Consider the following 19,708-nt stretch of genomic DNA (forward strand, 5'->3'; position numbering starts at 1 on the left):
AAAGCACATTTATTCCCTCTAGACAACGGGTTTGGGCCTAACTACACATATACTTACCGAGATATCTCACCTAAGGGACCTGAATGGTGGTTTGCGAATTTGGTCAACCACAACACTACCCCCTCCCCTTTTTACAGACTCGTCCCGAGTCGTCAAATTTTCGTGTGCCATCATGTGTAGTTTTCCCCTAGTACATTTTACCTACGGATCCCTGAGTGCGACATTCATGGTATTCGTGTCCCCAAAATAAATAACCAGAGGGCTGCGTAACTACCTAAACAAACTCACTCACACGGACGACTAAAATAAAATTGCCGGCGCTAGGACAGACATGCCGGGGGCGCACTCATATTTACAGTACATCTTAACCTTAACTTACAAATTTTACACTAAACCATGGCCCAGGATCAATGAACTCTGCAAAAGAAAAGCAGTTAGCAGGGAGCCAGGCTGCTCGCATGCAGTCTCTGGCTCAAAACAATGCAGGTGACAGGGAACGTGGCTGGCTGCTCACACGCAGTCCAAGGCCTTCCCTTTTGAACTGAACGCAGTGAACCACAACGGTGCATGGGCTGCACAACCGTTGTCTCCGTGCCAGCTCAAGTGGCACACGCAATGAACACAACGAATGGATGGATGAACACAAACACGGTGCACGGGCCGCCACTGCAGGCCCGTGTCGTAGCTGCGAACAGGGCAGTTCTTGCAGCTTGCAAACTGTTGCTTTCGGATCCTGGCGCACATGGAAATGAACAGGGGGGGGCAGAGCAAAATTGAACGGGGCTGGTGAACATGGGCAGTGGGCATGGCATGGCAAAGGCAGCAGGCAAACACAGCCCGCAGAAGAAGGCCGCTGCAGGCAAACACAGCCGGCAGATGAACTGGCCGGCACAGGCCTTGAAGAAAAACAGCCAGCAGATGAACTGGCCGGCACAGGCCTTGCAGCACACAGCTGCCGATGAAGTTGGCCAGCCTTTGCCGTTCCGTGGAGGTTGGTGGAGGGAGTGCGGTGGTGCTGGCCACTTGGAAGGCGGGCTCGGACCTACCTACCTGTCTCCCTCCCACCTACCTACCTGTCTCCCTCCCAACCTATCGCCTTTGCCTGTCACTGCACATACCCACTCCCTTAATTTGTCAAACCCCAATTTAGCCCCAACTCATTTTTTTGTTGTTTTTATTTTTACTTCCCCACTATAAATCGTCCCCTAACCCCCTTTATCGTCCTTGTTCGGCTAACCTATTCTGTCACCTAGCCTACTCCCAACCCCTACGTTCCCTTCCCGGAGGGGAATAAGGGAGAGCTAACGTCCTGTGTTGAGGCCCAACGAAGCCTCAGAATGGCCTCCCCAGAGTTCAGCGATCTATAACCAAAGTGGGTCCAGCGGCCCACAACGAGAGCGAGGGGATGGATGGTGGGGAGGGGTACACTTCCTAATCTACTCTAACCATTTAACCGTTAAACTACCCCGGGGCTTTCAACAAGCGCCTCTCGCTTAAACTATTGGTTCTAACAACCCAGATTCCCGTCGCCTGTGTTGGTGTCCTCACAATTTCGGGCCTCGCCCCCCAATTTTCTCTCCGTGCCCTCACACGGTCTCCTGGCTGGGACACGTGGCTCCCTTTGGCAGGCACGACCCTCTGCCGAATCTCCCGCTATGGCACCCCCGGGCACTACACTGCCTCCGAGCCTACCAGCTCCCTAACACCGGGGAGTGCCCCCCATGGCACCTCCCCTGAAACGCACACGTGGCAGGCTGGCTTCCCGGGCCCCTTTCCGAGGGTCACCCTTGCCCACAACACTGCCCACGCGGCTCATGGCGCCCCGGGCCCCCGCACCAAGCAGGCGCACCCATGCCCACTACGCTATCCCGGCCCCCCATGGGCCCTTGGCCTACCACGGCCGACTAGCCTGGTGCCCGGGGTACCCACTCAGCGATACTCACCTTTCGCAGCCACGCTCCCAACCCGTCAACAGGGCTCCTGCACCCCTCCAAACGGGTTTCGAGCCTACACTCCCACCAACAACAAAACGACCTCCATTTTTCAATTTAACTAACCCCCTAACTCACTTTATACTGACCCCGGGGTCCCTTGGGCGGGAGTCACTCCTCCCCCCAATCACTCATCGCACCATGCATTCCCCATTCGCTCCACTCACACAGACCCGCTGGCCTCACTCACTCACCAAGCACATGCTTCACAACTCTCCAACTCTTCAACACACACACCGCTGAACTCTGCCATCCTTCTAACTACATCCCCTAACTAACTCGTGCTCCCACGTCGTCCCTTAAACTAGTAGCACGTTCCTTTTAACACTACGTAGCTAAACTACGTCAACTCTACACACTCAAAGTCTGTCTCTGTCTCCAAATCATCAAAAATCATTTCCCATTTTCCCATCCTAAATCTGGCTACAATCCCTCTAACTAATCCATTCCACGGACTCCATGAGGACTTACCCCTGCCCCATGAAGTCGGTCTAACTAAGCTAACCCTTCCCCCTAACTAGTTTCCATCCTGTGCCCAGGTCAAGGGGGTCTTCCACCCCTTGCCCAGGAATCCTGTGCACCCGAAAGTGAGGCTTGCTTTTTTTTTTTTTTCCATGCGCAGCACCAGCGCGGCAACTCGCGCACTTTGCACCTGCCCGTGACGTCATGCAGCTGCACGTGTTCCTCGTCCCTCCTTGGATGGTACCATCCGGCAGGGATACCCCTCCTGCCGGATTCCGACCCCACGTGCAGCCATGACGTCACCGTGCGCATAAAAAAAACACAAGCCCCACGTCTCGAGGGGTTCCCCACGCGAACACATGTGCTTTGCAAGTTGGAGCTTAACACACACGATCGCGTGGAGAACCCGTCCGGTCCAAATCCATAATCCTGCCTAAACTTTGTCCGTCCGCGGGATCGGCAAATCCACCGCGTGCGTTTCCGGACCGGGACTTCACTCTCGCAAGCGAGCACGTGGTGGTCTCGTGCGTTGCACAGCACGGGCCTCGTGCTCACTGCTGGGTGAACCCGGCACGGTCCCCGAAACAACTACAGCCGCTGGTCGGCTTTCTTTCTTCTGTCGCCGTCGTCGCCATTCGACACACGCACTCCCGCGTGTTACGACGCTCACGCTCCATTCCATTACATTCACACCGGGAGACGCGGCTGCGTGCTCCCGCATGCCAACCGACATCTCCCTCACATACCGCTCTCTCACACACACGGTCTCCCTTGCATAACCCATACCACTCACACGTGGTGCTCCATTCATACAAACCACTCCACTCACACCCACGGGGGCACTCACCCGCGGTGCCTCATCCACACACCGTGCCTCACTCATACACCGTGCCTCACTCACACACGCGGGGGCACTCAACCGCGGTGTCTCATCCACACACGGCGTGCTGGGAAGCACACACTCCGGCACCATCGCCACCACACCACTCACACACGGGGTCGCTTCCACACACGGGGACGCACTCACGCCTTGCACCACACACACAGGGACAACCACACTGGGGATTCGTGTCCCCACAAGGGTCTCCGGGGCCTCTATACCCCCCAAGCTCTCCGAGCACCCGTTCGCAGCACTCCTCCCCTCGACCTCGCAAAGCACGACCGAACCCACCTGGTCGTGACTTGCCTCAAGGGGGCATACTCCCTCCCCTCGTTCCTGGAGGAGGCTATGGCTATCCAGGTGCTCGCACTGGGTCTCTACCCAGTCCACCAGCTCACCCCCATTGTCCTCCACTACCTCCGTGTGTGTGTGCGCGTCACTTACCCCGTCTTCATCGTGTAGTCTTCCCTCTATTTTTTCTGTCTCCCGTGTCTCTATACATTTTCTCTCCTGGTTCCTTTTTTCTGTCTCTTCCTGGTTCCTTTTTCCTTCCCATCTGAGTCGTTCTTTCTCTCTGAGCCCCATTAGCTGTTCGTTCTCCCTCCGTAGCTCCTCAATCTCCGTTGACTCCAATCTCGCTCTCCGTTTTAGTTGTTCAATTTCACACTCATATAGTTGTTGTTTTCTCTCCCACTGTTCCTCCTGCTCTTTGTTTTCCAATCTCGTAGTTTCTTTCAATTGGCTCATTTCCTTCCTGTGTTTCATTCGCTGTTCTCTCACTACTCTTCCTCGTTTCCTCTCCTGTCCTTCCTTCTCCAGTTTCATGGTTTGCTTCATTTGGTTAATCTCCTTTTTGTGTTTCATTCGCTGCTGTCTCATTACTCTTCCTTGTTTCCTCTCCTGTCCTTCCTTCTCCAGTTTCGTTGTTTGCTTCATTTGGTTAATCTCCTTTTTGTGTTTCATTTGCTGCTGTCTCATTACTCTTCCTCGTTCCCTCTCCTGTCCTTCCTTCTCCAGTTTCATGGTTTTCTTGATTTGGTTCATCTCCATTTTGTGTTTCATTCGCTGCTGTCTCATTACTCTTCCTAGTTTCCTCTCCTGTCTTTCCTTATCCAGTTTCATGGTTTTGTTCATTTGGTTAATCTCCTTTTTGTGTTTCATTTGCTGTTGTCTCATTACTTTTCCTTGTTTCCTCTCCTGTCCTTCCTTCTCCAGTTTCGTTGTTTGTTTAATTTGGTTAATCTCCTTTTTGTGTTTCATTTGCTGCTGTCTCATTACTCTTCCTCGTTCCCTCTCCTGTCCTTCCTTCTCCAGTTTCATGGTTTTCTTGATTTGGTTCATCTCCATTTTGTGTTTCATTCGCTGCTGTCTCATTACTCTTCCTAGTTTCCTCTCCTGTCTTTCCTTATCCAGTTTCATGGTTTTCTTCATTTGGTTAATCTCCTTTTTGTGTTTCATTTGCTGTTGTCTCATTACTCTTCCTTGTTTCCTCTCCTGTCCTTCCTTCTCCAGTTTCGTTGTTTGCTTAATTTGGTTAATCTCCTTTTTGTGTTTCATTTGCTGCTGTCTCATTACTCTTCCTTGTTTCCTCTCCTGTCCTTCCTTCTCCAATCTCCTTCTGTCCTTCAATCTCCTGATTTCTCCTTCCTGCTTCATTCCTTGCTCCTTTACTTTCTCCTCGTATTCAAACCTATTTTTTTCCTTTTGTCGTTCAGTTGCAAATTCATACTCTTTCAGTTTTCTATTCCACTGTCTTTCTTGTTCCTCCTTCTGCAATCTCGTCATTTCTTTCAACTGACTGATTTCTTTCTCCTGTCTCATTCGTTCTTCCTTCATTACTCTTTCTTGTTCCTCATTCTTTAGTCTGGCCTTCGCTTCCAGCTGTTCGATCTGTACAGTGTGGTTTCTTAAAGTTTCATTTTCCGTTCTCTTCCTTTCCTCTTTTAACACTCTCAGTTCGTTTTGTAGTTCCCTCTCTTTGTTTTGGTGTTTCTGTAACTCAGAAACTTTCTTTTCCAATTCCTTTCTCATCTCCGCACACTCAGACTTTGCTTTGGCTTCCAACTGTTCTTCCGGCTTGCGCTTGTGGTTTTCTACCCATCTTCCCAGTTCCTCTGTCTCCGTTTTTCCCTCCAGTCCCAGCTTATCAACTCTCTTCGTCATGTCTTGAAGTCTTTTCTCACACTCCACCGTTTCGACCTTCAATCCCTCCTCTGTCTCCTCCTGGCTTTCTTTTAATTTTTCTAATACCTTCTTTACCTCGTGTCTCGTCTTACACGTCTCCCGAATTATTTTCTCGCCCGCCCCGACCGCGGGCCTGACAGCCGTTGCACTCCCCCCAGCTCGTTCGTCCCAGCACGTGGCAGCGCCATTTTCTCGCCCGTGGTCCGCATTTCGCTCCTCGCCATAATGCCTGCCTGCAGGCCTATGCCCATGCTCTGCATCTCACCCCGCATTTCTTTCATTTGGTTTTTCGCTTCGAGCGCGTTTCCATCCATTTTTTTATTTTCCATTTGTTGCGTATTTCTCTTCATTTCGTTGTTCCTTTCTTTCATTTCGTCAATTATGCTCTGCGCGAGTTCCATAACCTGCCGCATTGTCACCTGCCCTGGCCACTCCCACTGACTACATTTAGTGGTGGAGTTATAATAAAAAAACCGACCAGATGAACGGCATCGATGCCTTTCCCAACCTTCTGGTACGGGTTTCTCTTGCACGGTGATCTCGTCCTGAGCCATGGATTCTACATTACTATTACACATACCTAATCCACCCGGCACCCGCTCGCCTTGAGACGCCATCTTGCTTCTCTTAAAGGGTTAATTTCGCTCGCTCGTAATTTGGAGGGAATCGGGGGTCGCTTCTCTCACCCCTGGACCGATTCCCGTGAATTTAGCTGGAGACAGGAGAGCCCGTTTTCCTGTTCTCCGATACCAGTGCCGCGAGGAGGGCGATGGATTTGTATCGCACGACCTGACACCAGTGTTACGGATTCGCGCCCGCCAGCGTGCTGACGGCCACGTAACTCGAATCGCGGCACGTCGCCCACCGGACGGACAATCCAGTCGTGACCCTCTCGGACTAACGCCGGGAACCAGTCACGGGTGGACCTTTCGGTCTCACCGCGATCGAGCCAATCGGCCCCCGCGTGGGATAGGGTTGCTCGCCAAATTCGACCTACCTAAGTACCCACACGGAGGGTAGACCGGGCGATCGCACCTCGCCGCAGGTCGACTTCGGACACGGGCCACTTAAGCGACCCGTTCCGTACTATCGGGATAACCGAGCGGTGTTATCGTCGGCCTCGACGGTTCGATTAATTATCGGGCGTATTCAGCCCACTACCAACCCTTTACGTGAAGCAAGATGAGGATTCAATGAAAGAAATGACGAAGCGAAGCGGGAAAACAGTTCAACATAAAGCACATTTATTCCCTCTAGACAACGGGTTTGGGCCTAACTACACATATACTTACCGAGATATCTCACCTAAGGGACCTGAATGGTGGTTTGCGAATTTGGTCAACCACAACAATATATATATATATATATATATATATATATATATATATATATATATATATATATATATATAACCGGGCGTAGTGGCGTGCGCCTGTAATCCGGCTACTCGGAGGCTTGGGTTGGAGGATCGCTTGAGGACGGGAGCTATGCGCTGGACCACGCTATGAGAGGGTGTAGGGCATCCCGGAATAATGGCGAAACCCAATCCTTATCCCTGTGTCGTAAGAGGCGACCAGGGTTGCGTCAGGAAGGGCATCCGGCGTAAAACCTGTGCCAAATCAGTATGCGGATCATAACGGATGATCCGCTGTGGCGACCCCTAACGGGAGCAGCCGAAAGACGAACAATATATATATATATATATATATATATATATATATATATATATATATATATATATATATATATATATATATATATATATACATATACATACATATAAATACACAAGCCGGTAGGCTACGATGGGTCGCCGAGCATGGAAACTATAAGATATAGAGCAAAATGGATGTCATATAGCAGATAGGGAATCACCTTAAGATTATGCATATCAAATCTCATCCAGTTCCATCTACTTATAACTATTCGGTATCCATTTGAATGAAAAGTACTGAAAATGCGGTTTAAAATTGGAAATCCCCAAAGTTCGAGGGGGTGCTGTGGGTGAACAAAGATGTAAATCGAAAATCCCGCTTGATTGTTTGTGCACAATGTATTCCAGACGATTGCTGTGAATTTTCATGACCATCCGACTATAACCCTCAGTGGAGTAGCATTTGGCGCGAAGGTACCTCCAGCTCTCGCATATTATCGATTTTTGCACTAATTGACCTTTGACCCCTGACCTAAGCGAAATCAGTCAATATATCCTGAGGCAAAGTTGTAGTACTCATTGAGTTCCATGAACCTGCAAAGTTTCATTCGTATCGATCCACTCACCTGGTCGCTAGGGGGCCTTCAATTTTCGCCAATTTTCGCGCATACGCTAATTGTAGGGGGCCTTGCGGGTAAAGTATTCCATATATCACAAAACCGGAATATATTTGATAGAGCATCATCTGTAGATCATTCGTGCCAAATTTCATAACCCTACGTGGGATAATGGCTTTCGGAATTGATTTCACGTGAACTGTACCGATTTTGAAGGTTTTTCAGTTGTTGCTGGGAAACCAAAGCGTCCATAGCAACCATCACAATTTCCAAAGCACTAGGTCATAATCTACCACCCGAGTTTGGTCAAAATCCGTCCACGTTTACTACAAATTATGCTAATGACAAACGAACAAACATTGAAACAAACATCCAAACAAAGAGATAGATTACTGACCATAAGGGTCACCTATTTCGGCGACCCAACACCTATTTCGGCGACCCAATATATACACACACAGATACAGATATATATATATACCCTCGTATATATATATATATATACCCTCGTATATATATATATATATACCCTCGTATATATATATATATATACCCTCGTATATATATATATATATATATATATATATATATATATATATATATATATATATATATATATATATATATATATATATATATATATATATATATATATATATATATATATATATATATATATATATATATATATATATATATATATATATATATATATATATATATATATATATATATATATATATATATATATATATATATATATATATATATATATATATATATATATATATATATATATATATATATATATATATATATATATATATATATATATATATATATATATATATATATATATATATATATATATATATATATATATATATATATATATATATATATATATATATATATATATATATATATATATATATATATATATATATATATATATATATATATATATATATATATATATATATATATATATATATATATATATATATATATATATATATATATATATATATATATATATATATATATATATATATATATATATATATATATATATATATATATATATATATATATATATATATACATATATATACATATATATATATATATATATACATATATATATATATATATATATATATGTATATATATATGTGTATACCCCGGTTAAAATAGGTGTACCATATCCCTGTGTCGTAAGAGGCGACCAGGGTTGCGTCAGGAAGGGCATCCGGCGTAAAAAAAACATGTGCCAAATCACTATGCGGATCATACGGATGATCCGCTGTGGCGACCCCGAAAGGGAGCAGCCGAAAGAACAAGAAGATATATAGATATATATATATATATATATATATATATATATATATATATATATATATATATATATATATATATATATATATATATATATATATATATATATATATATATATATATATATATATATATATATATATATATATATATATATATATATATATATATATATATATATATATATATATATATATATATATATACATATATATATATATATATATATATATATATATATATATATATATATATATATATATATATATATATATATATATATATATATATATATATATATATATATATATATATATATATATATATATATATATATATATATATATATATATATATATATATATATATATATATATATATATATATATATATATATATATATATATATATATATATATATATATATATATATATATATACATATACATATATATATATATATATATATATATATATATATATATATATATATATATATATATATATATATATATATATATATATATATATATATATATATATATACATATATATATATATATATATATATATATATATATATATATATATATATATATATATATATATATATATATATATATATATATATATATATATATATATATACATATATATATATATATATATATATATATATATACATATATATATATATATATATATATATATATATATATATATATATATATATATATATATATATATATATATATATATATATATATATATATATATATATATATATATATATATATATATATATATATATATATATATATATATATATATATATATATATATATATATATATATATATATATATATATATACGGTGAAGTAATATTTTAGATCCATGGATAAGCCTGGTGTTGGCGCAGTGGTTAGGGCAGTGGCTTGGGATCCAAAAGGTCCTGAGTTCAAGCCCCGTTGGTCCACTGAATTAATACACCAGGGGGTTGACTCAGCCTGCTATCCTTCCGAGGTCGGCGAAATGAGTACCAGTATACTGGGCCAGTGTATACCCCGGTTAAAATACGTATACCATATCCCTGTGTCGTAAGAGGCGACCAGAGTTGCGTCAGGAAGGGCATCCAGCGTAAAACATGTGCCAAATCAGTATGCGGATCATACGGATGATCCGCTGTGGCGACCTCTATCGGGAGCAGCTGAAAGAAGAAGAAGATATATATATATATATATATATATATATATATATATATATATATATATATATATATATATATATATATATATATATATATATATATATATATGTACATATGTACACGGTGAGTCAGAAGTAGCACCCAATTTCTGTCAGTTAATTGTTTGTTTGCCATTTGTAGTAAAGTGTACAAGAAGGTAGATATAAATGAATGACATGTTTATGTAAGCATTTATTCAAGAAAAAATGATGGCGGAACTGTACCAAGCTGTTTTACTTGCAATTTTCAAAGTACCCTCCCTCGTGATCGATGCACAATTGCAGCCGAGCAGGCACAGAGCAGCACACACGTCTGCAGAGTTCGATATCAATTTCCTCAAACTTTGCAGTGATTTGAGCCTTCAATTCCTGAATGGTACGAGGTTTTTCATGATAAACAAGGTCTTTCATGAGCCCCCAAAGAAAGAAATCTGGAGGTATAAGGTCTGGGGAGTGTGCCGGCCACTTGATCGGACCGCGGCGGCCGATCCACTTTCTGAGAAAGTTTTCATCAAACCACTGACAAACATAACGTCCATAATGAGGTGGAGCTCCATCATGCTGGAAATAACAGTCCTGATCTTGTACCCTGGGCCAAAAGAAGGTTTCCAGCATATCCAGATAAATTTCTGCAGTGACATATCCCTCAAAGAGAAAGGGTCAAATTATCCCTAATGGAGATATGGCTGCCCAAACTGGCACTCCAGGTAAATTTACCTACATCTCAACTGTCACTCTTGGGTTATTTGCAGCCCAGTAGACACAATTGTGTCTGTTAATTGTGCCATTAAACTCAATTTGGTGCAAATTCAGTAACTTTCCAAACTCACAGCAATAACCTGCAAAACAAAATCAAAAATAAGTAAATTACGAAAATTAATAATCTGCAAGACAATTATTAACAACATGACTTCCAAGAAAGAATCTCACAGCCGAAAAAAAACAGAAATTGGGTGCTACTTTTGATTCACCCTGTATATATACAGTAGACTAGGCGTAAGTCGTCACCATCGGGACCGCGAAAAAAGTGACAACTTAGAAATGTGACGACTTACGCGTATGCGAACATTCATGATGACTGTGGGGTGAAGGATGAAGTCGCGCGTGGCCTGGACACATATGTGTGAGAGCCGGCTATTGTACCAAAAGGAAAACACAATCCTCGGGGCATAGGTGGGGGTGAGTTGGTGAGTTGGAAAGTGATCAAGCAAAGATGGAATTCATGAATCAGTTTATCAAAAGTAAAGACAATGAACAACTCTCTAAGACAACTCGTATACCATTGGTGATGGTATGGTGACAAATTACATGACACACAGTCATCGTGGTGATGATTACCACTCAATGCCTATGTGTAAGTGAGTGCGGTAATGTACAAAACAAGCCAATATAAAACCATGATCAGACTTCAACACTAAGCTCGATCGATCCTTTACTTCTTCGCGAAGTAATCCGTTATGTTTGACTGCCTCAAACTCTTGGGCATCTGGTGCATGAGAAAGGATTCAAACCGGTTATTGTATTCCATTATGTTGGCTGGGCAATCCTCCACCGAAAGACAGTATCGGCCGAATATTTGGCCGAATCGGCCGAAACCGAATATTTGGCTGAGCCGACATTTGCCGAAACCAGATGATGAGCGCGTCATCGACATCTTCAAAGGACACACATTTCATGCATTTCACACTTCCCACTGGCCTCACGATCTTCTCCACTTGTCCAAATATCTTGCCCTTATTCTTCAAGATATCATTCAATGTCTGCCGTTTGATGTCCAACTTCTCAGCTATGTCTGTTTTCTTCATCAGTGGATTTGCCTCACAAAACTGGATAATGTCGTATTTTTCTTGGTAGGTTTTAGTTGTAAGCTTACGCTTAGTCGCCATTGTCCTGCCTGCAGTGCGATCAACGTGTGTACGCAGTTATAAATAGCCTATCACTGGCGGTGTACACCAATGAGCGAGCATCACGATTCCATGAAAAAGGGATTCTCACGAGGCAGCAGTTCCATGTGACGAGTTAGGAGTGGTAATTTACTTGAGTTTCCATTACGTGGGAACGGACAACATCTGACGACTTAGACGAAGTGACGACTTAGATATGACGATTTACAGAGGGATGACCCTGTATTCAAAGGGATTTAACATGAGATAAATTCGGGACTTTCTGACGCTGCCGACTTAGGCGAAGTGACGAGTTACACGCTGCCGACTTACACCTAGTCTACTGTGTATATATATATATATATATATATATATATATATATATATATATATATATATATATATATATATATATATATATATATATATATATATATATATATATATACATATATATATATATATATACATATATATATATATATATATATACATATATATATATATATATATATATATATATATATATATATATATATATATATATATATATATATATATATATATATATATATATATTGTTACGGCTGTGGAAATTCGCAATCCACCATAAAGGACCTTAGATCAGTTATGACGATAAGTAATTGTGTAGTTAGATTTCCCCACCGTTGTTTAAAGGGAATTTCTGTATTCACTGGGCTGCGATCCTTTGAGTTAGCCGTTTTTCTTTTCTCTCTCATTATTTTGGACCAATAATTACCCAACAACTCAAACACCACCACCTTCGCCTCTTTACCTCCACAACTCCATACCGAAAACATCGCTTCACCGCCATTCTCAAACGACGCCCGCCAACAACTCAAACACCACCACCTTCGCCTCTTTACCTCCACAACTCCATCGCGCAAACATCGCTTCACCACCATTCTCAAACGACGCCCGCCAACAACCAAACTCCCACCACCTCCGCCTTTCTACCACACATTGTGCCTTGGGCTGTGAATGCGTTCCTTTCACCCCGAAAAGCGGATCAGGAATGCTTCACGCCCCTTTTCATCCGTCCAATGACCGAGCATCGGGTAGTGTAGCCCCGCCTCCGAACCCGCTGTGAATGCGTTCCTTTCTCCCCGAAAAAGCGGATCAGGAATGCTTCATGCCCCCTTCTCATCCGCCCAATGACTGAGCATCGGGTAGTATAGCCCCGCCTCCCAACCCGCTGTGATCCAGAAATTTACATATACGCCCCTCCCCCGGGCTATGTAGGCGCGAGCATGGCGCAGCTTGGGACGGGAAGTGAAGTGGAAGTCAAGGTGCGCAGTACGTCGGCAGAGAACCAAGTGGGAGCAGTGGAGTGGCAGCGGCGGAGTGTCGGCAGAAGAAGTCAAGTCTGCAGTGTCGGCGGGACAGTCGAGTCGGGAGACGGAGCTCAAAGCCGATGGGAAATGCAGACGGGGAGCGCCGGAGAGAGCTCGCCGACCACGCCAGGGGCACGGAGCCAGACGCAGCTTTGCTGACATTGTGGCTTGCCCGCCATCGCGTCACGAGGGCGCGGGTAGGACCCTTCGGTCTCCTGGACCTTGCCGCTCATCCAGGTTCCACGCACATTAGGCCCATGGGCCCAGTCTGACTCCCTTGCCTTTGAGGGGGTCTTTCCTTTGCTTTTGTGTGAATGCGTGTTGTGGCTCCGTGTCTTGTGAAGTAGAAATGTTCAAGTGCATGTAAATAAACCTTTGCTTGGAGTCGGTTGTAATTCTTGCTTTCATTGCTTTGACTGTTATACGTGCATTCTTACTGTATGGCTGTGAATACGTGCTCGCCTTGTCTGAGTGTGGAATAAATGTACTTGTCGAACTGTTTCCGGTTTTGTTGCATCCTTTCCTTTGTTTGAAAGTTCCATCTTGCATCATGGAAGGAATTGATAGAAGGGTGTAAGCACCCGGTAAATAATCACATCCATCAGGGCCGGCGATAACACCGCTCGGTTATCACTGAAGCACGGAACGGACCGCTTAAGCGGTTCGTGTCCTAGGCCAGCCAGCGGCGAGGTACGATCGCCCGGTTAACTACCCGCGTAGGTACTTAGGTAGGTCGAGTTTGGCGAAAACCCCTATCCTGCGCGGGTGGCCGATTGGCACGATTGTGGTGGGGTCGAAAGACCCACCTGTGACTAGCCCCTGGCGATAGTTCCAAGGAGGGTCACGACTGAATTGTCTGTTCCGGTGGGCGACGCGGTCGCGATTTGAGTTACGTGGCCGATCACACGCCGGATGGACCGAAATTCGTAACAATTTGTATTCTTCCATCCTTTTGCCTTTGTTTTATATCCCCAATGTGTAAATCTTATTTTATGCATCAATAACTATTTTTGAAGAACTTCTATCGCATCCAATTCATCTGTCCATCAGTCCTGCGATATGTGAAACTTCTTTTCCAAAACTGATGGTGTAGTTTAATTAAAACTTGACAAAACCATTCCTTCGGATAGTGTTTATGAGCTTCATTTGAACTATCATCCAAATAACTTTGGTAGCTCACTTTTTACTCAAAAAGTATTTACTTAAACACGAAGCCAGCGTTTTCAACCAAAACAATTATTTTCTGCACCATACTGAAGATGTATCAAGTCAGTTCCCTCAATCTATTTTTGAAGCGGATCAATGTGGTGTAAAAATTTCGATGTTACCTGATTTTGTCTGGATTGGTCCCATCTAAAGCTACCCAAGTCGTCCTCAGCCGAATATGAAATATAATATCAAGCGTGGATATCAGATGTTTTACTAAAAACATCTTCTCAAATTTCTCTTTAATTAAGGATGGAATCATTTTTCTACTACACGTTCATTATTATAATATGAAATGCCCCCATCACCCTGCTTGTAACATTTGTGCAATACAGTATTAAAAATGGAGGAACAAAACTGTTTGCTCCAAGAAAAATGCATTTATATTTAATGATTTAATTTCCCATGATGCCTTGATTTCGAGTTAACGTGTGCGCACAACACAACTTTCTTTTTTCTTTTTCTTTTTTCGAGAAAACCTAGTGAATGAGTTCGCTCCATGTTGATGAATTGTCATATGACCACATTATCCAAACATGTGGAATGTAACAATCCATTCAAATGGTGTGCTGGATGTAATTCATAAACACCCCTTGGAGAATGTGAGTATGTATTGCAGGAAAAACATGTGATAAACAATGAGACAGAGATGTCGTTTACATTGATGGCTATTTGCGTCAATACCTCCCACAATTTGTGGATTGTGATGTAATAAATTTTAAATTGCGGCCATTTAGAATATACTAATTCAGAAAGGGTGGGTAAATCAACAATAAATAAAGGGAAGAGTGAGCTAAGGAGAGAAAAGCCTGCTAGGATGAACGAGTAAAGATGAAGGGGTTATGAAGGAAAATAAAAATCGGTGCAATTCCCCTGGGCACTCACATGGTAGAATTTTGTTAATGAGGAGGAAGTCAACGTGAGACGGAATCAGAAAAATGATTAATGTCGTGAACAAACTTTGGTACATCACAGGTGATGAAGGTTGTGGTCAAGTTTCATCGAAATTGTGTGTGCAGTTTTGGAGAAGAAAGCAAATAAATATTTTGGGGGCAAACCCCCTTACACCTCCTTAGACCCCAATTTTTTTTATTGTCGTGAACAAAATTTGGTACGTCATGGGTGATGAAGTTTGTTGTCAAGTTTCATCAGAATTGTGTGTCATTTCAGAGAAGAAAGCAAATACCGACTTTGGTGGGCAACTGCCGTAGACCCCCTTTTGGGCTCGAATTTGGTACATCCAGGGTGATGAAGGTTGTGGTAAAATTTCATTAGAATCGTATGTGTAGTTTCAGAAAAGAAGTTGTAAGTATTTTGGGATGGACAGAGAAACGGACGGATGGGTGGACGGACGGACTGATTGATGGACAGACGACTTACCATCCCATAAGCTCCCTGGAACTACGTTCCAGGTGAGCTGTAGATAAGACTGCAAGTTGAAGTAATGGAGCAAGGAAATGGATTATATTGGGAGAGAGGAGGGAGGAGGAAGGGTTAAAGTTCTACCATTGTGTGTATGTAAGATGGAGATACCTCTATATTTGCTGTCATTTTACACCACCAAGGTTTTAGTACAAAACCGATTAGTAGGAACTAAAGTTATTCATTATGAACAAAGAACTTAAGGAAGTTAAATTGCAATAGTGACTTCAAAGTAAGCAAGTTGCTGCCATTGTTGCAAAAAATGAAGAACATCTGACGAACCCACGCAGCATTGACCTGATTCTGAAAGCCAATATTGCAGATTTCATGTCTGGTTCTGATAAATTCCAAATTCATCACATTTTCCAAAATTGACATCTGTGCGAAATAAAAAGCGTAAACTGCCACCTGCACCCCTATTAACCATGAAAAAGGCATGAAATTATCATCACACTCTGTCGTACCAATTCGAGATGAATGCCACCATTCAAAGAAACTTAGTACTGCTTGTGGAAAACAAAAAACAAACTGAAAATTATCATCACTAATGTCATCAGTAATAAAGAAGGCCTGATGGTCAACTGAAGGAAGCAGAAATTTGTAATTTGTTTAGGATGCTGGCAATAACTCGCCTCCTTTTTAGTACAGTCAAAATGTCGGATGACCTCCCACAAATTGCAACAAAAGCAAACTCAACAGATTTTGATTCCTGAATATGTCCTCAGTGACAGAAAAAAGTCCTAAGGGATCCTCCGCGGGGAAAGTCCTGAAATCATGGAAATCCAAGATGGCCGTCACCCGGCTTTGGGGAAAATGAGAAAATTGTAAAGATTGATATTTTAACATTTAATATATGTTTTTCTGCATTCTAATTGTTTCTAGTTATGGTCAGTATATTGATATACAAGAATATTAATAAAAAGTGAAATGTATTGAGGGTAAAATAAAAAATTATAGCTTTTTTGCTCAAAAATGTCAATTTTTTTGTCCCCGAAAAAATATATTTACCTGATACTGATTTTGGCTCCTGGACCAAAAAAAAATAAGAAATGTTGAAGACACAAGATGAAATCAAGTCTATGGCAAAACAATATAATTATGTACATCATTGAAACATAACAAAATTCACAATTCCACTCGGGGCAATCACATCTGCCTGATGAAGGTTTCGAAATGAAAATGAAAATTCGCATTAAACTCAGAAACTACATCCATTATAAACTTACTATACATGTTGAGAAAAATCAAGCGTATTAAAGTTAGAACTCGACAACGTCGTCATCATCCTCATCATTGTCACATGGAGTGTTTGTGGAGCCAGAGCCCCTGCAGTTTCCACAAGCTGGAGTGCACTCAATGTTGTGCTTCTTGCATGTGCATCTCATGGTGCTACATTCAGCCTGGCAGTTGCACCTAATGACACGTAACATCTTTTCAGGAGCTGGAGCTATTGATGTCTGAAGTGGCACAAAACCCTTGACACACTTCTGCCAACCCCAGTCTGTCGGAAGAAATTCATCTGCACATCCCTTCCATTGTTGGACTTGTAGATACACGCGCAGGCTGTGATACTTTGCTGCTTCTGATGTTGGTGGTAACGTCTGTGGTTGCACGTGAGAGGAGCTCAAAGCCACCTTGTCCCAGTACTGCTGATACCGGAGGGTGTCCAGGGTGTCAGTTGACTTTCCGTTGTAGATTATCACCATTGTTTTTACTCCTGCATCTGCCACATCACATACGGAAGCTGGATATCTATCTATAATTCCAGCAATCTCTGTGTGTGTATGTGTGTGTGTCTGTCTGTCTGTCCGTCTGTCTGCGACCGCCGTTTCTCGACGACCGCTGGTCCGATCTGATTGAAACTTGCCAGGAATAATGCCGGGGCCCCACGGATGTGCCTTTTCGAGGTTTGATATCAATCGGACGAGCGGTTCCCAAGTTATGGCCATTTATCTGTCGACCAATGACAAGAGACGGTGCTATGACATCACAATTAATGTTTATGTATTTATTTATTTATTATTATATTTTTTTTGCACGATTGACGGTCCGATCTGATTGAAGCTTGCCAGGAATATTGCTGGGGACCCGCGGATGTGCCTTTTCAAGGTTTGATATTAATCAGACGAGCGGTTCCCAAGTTACGGCCATTTTATTGCTTTTTTCAGTGTTGGAAAGGTGTATATATCGCAGCTGAAGTGTCGTTCCACCATATCACCTTATCATGCCATTTTTTTTTAAGGTCCATGTGTTTAACACACGATTTACCAATCCGATCTGATTTAAACTTGCCAGGAATATTGCCGGGGACCCGCGGATGTGCCTTTTCAAGGTTTGATATTAATTGGACGAGCGGTTCACAAGTTACGGCCATTATATTGCTTTTTTCAGTGTTGGAAAGGTGTATACATCACAGCTGAAGTGTCGTTCCACCTTATCACCTTATCATGCCATTTTTTCCCAAAGATATCTCAGAATAATGACAACAGCATATTCATAATAATAATAATAATAATATCACAATAATTGGCAGTAATAAAAATAATAACGTGACACAATGACCAATGTCTGTCAACCAATAACGACCTATATATTGTCCGTCAACCAATAATGACCAATAAGGTCTGTCAACCAATGACAGGACATGGTGCTATAACGTCACAAATGACGTCACAAGGCTTCCTCTTTTTAATATGATGTCACAATTGACTCTGGGACCTGAGTATGTGCCTTTTCAAAGTTTGATATCGTTCTTCTTCATCTTCTTCATCAAGATTTGAATTAATTGTTGTGCTTGGTAGACATTTGTGAATACATTTACAGAGGGGCGAGAGAGGAGGGGCAAGAGAGGAGAGGGAAGAGAGGAGAGACGAGAGAGGAGGGCGAGAGGGGGGAAGAGAGGGGGGAGAGAGGGGGGAAGAGAGACGGGGGAGAGGGGGCGAGAGAGAGGGGCCCGCACCTACGGGCTCACACCTACGGGCCTGCACTGGTGTATCAAAAACCTTGGCCTGCTCACGGAATGTGTTGTTTGCTTTGAACTTTTTGAGGGAAGCTCCCTTTCCAATCCCATGAAGACGAGATGTCGTGTCGCACCCAAGAACTGCATGTAGAAACAGTATGTGCTTGCATATGTCTGTACCAATCATTTTCTTTGTAGCCTTGATGTTCCAGATGCGAGGCTTCTTCGTGTTCTTCTTTGGCTCGGGACAAAAGAAGAGGTCATGGGATTCTAAGCTTGCATTGTAGCAGAGGAGGACGAGGAGGTCTGTGTCATCACCAACTAACACAGTGTTGGTGACAGTAGCAGACCGCACGGCCTTCAATACAATCAGGAGATCAGCATCCCCTGAGGCATGGTGTGTCTCACAGTTCTTCTTCTGAAGCTCTTCACTCAACATAAAAATGAATCGCTGTTTATTCTGCCTATTGGCAAGAAACTGTTCCTTCTTCATTGTGAGACGCATGTCAGC

General features: G+C 42.4%; 1 protein-coding gene and 1 pseudogene across 3 annotated transcripts in view; one reads left to right on the plus strand and one right to left on the minus strand.

The window, feature by feature from the left end:
* Positions 1-19,708, minus strand: part of NOL4 (nucleolar protein 4) — a 512,661-nt gene that overhangs the window by 184,332 nt on the left and 308,621 nt on the right. The gene's annotated exons all lie outside the window — the stretch shown is intronic.
* Positions 6,929-7,069, plus strand: LOC147034927 (signal recognition particle RNA; annotated as a pseudogene).

The sequence above is a fragment of the Eptatretus burgeri genome, chromosome 1 (assembly GCF_056783735.1).
Source record: "Eptatretus burgeri isolate ZD-2024b chromosome 1, Ebu_testis_v1, whole genome shotgun sequence".
NCBI classification, from domain to species: Eukaryota; Metazoa; Chordata; class Myxini; order Myxiniformes; family Myxinidae; genus Eptatretus; species Eptatretus burgeri.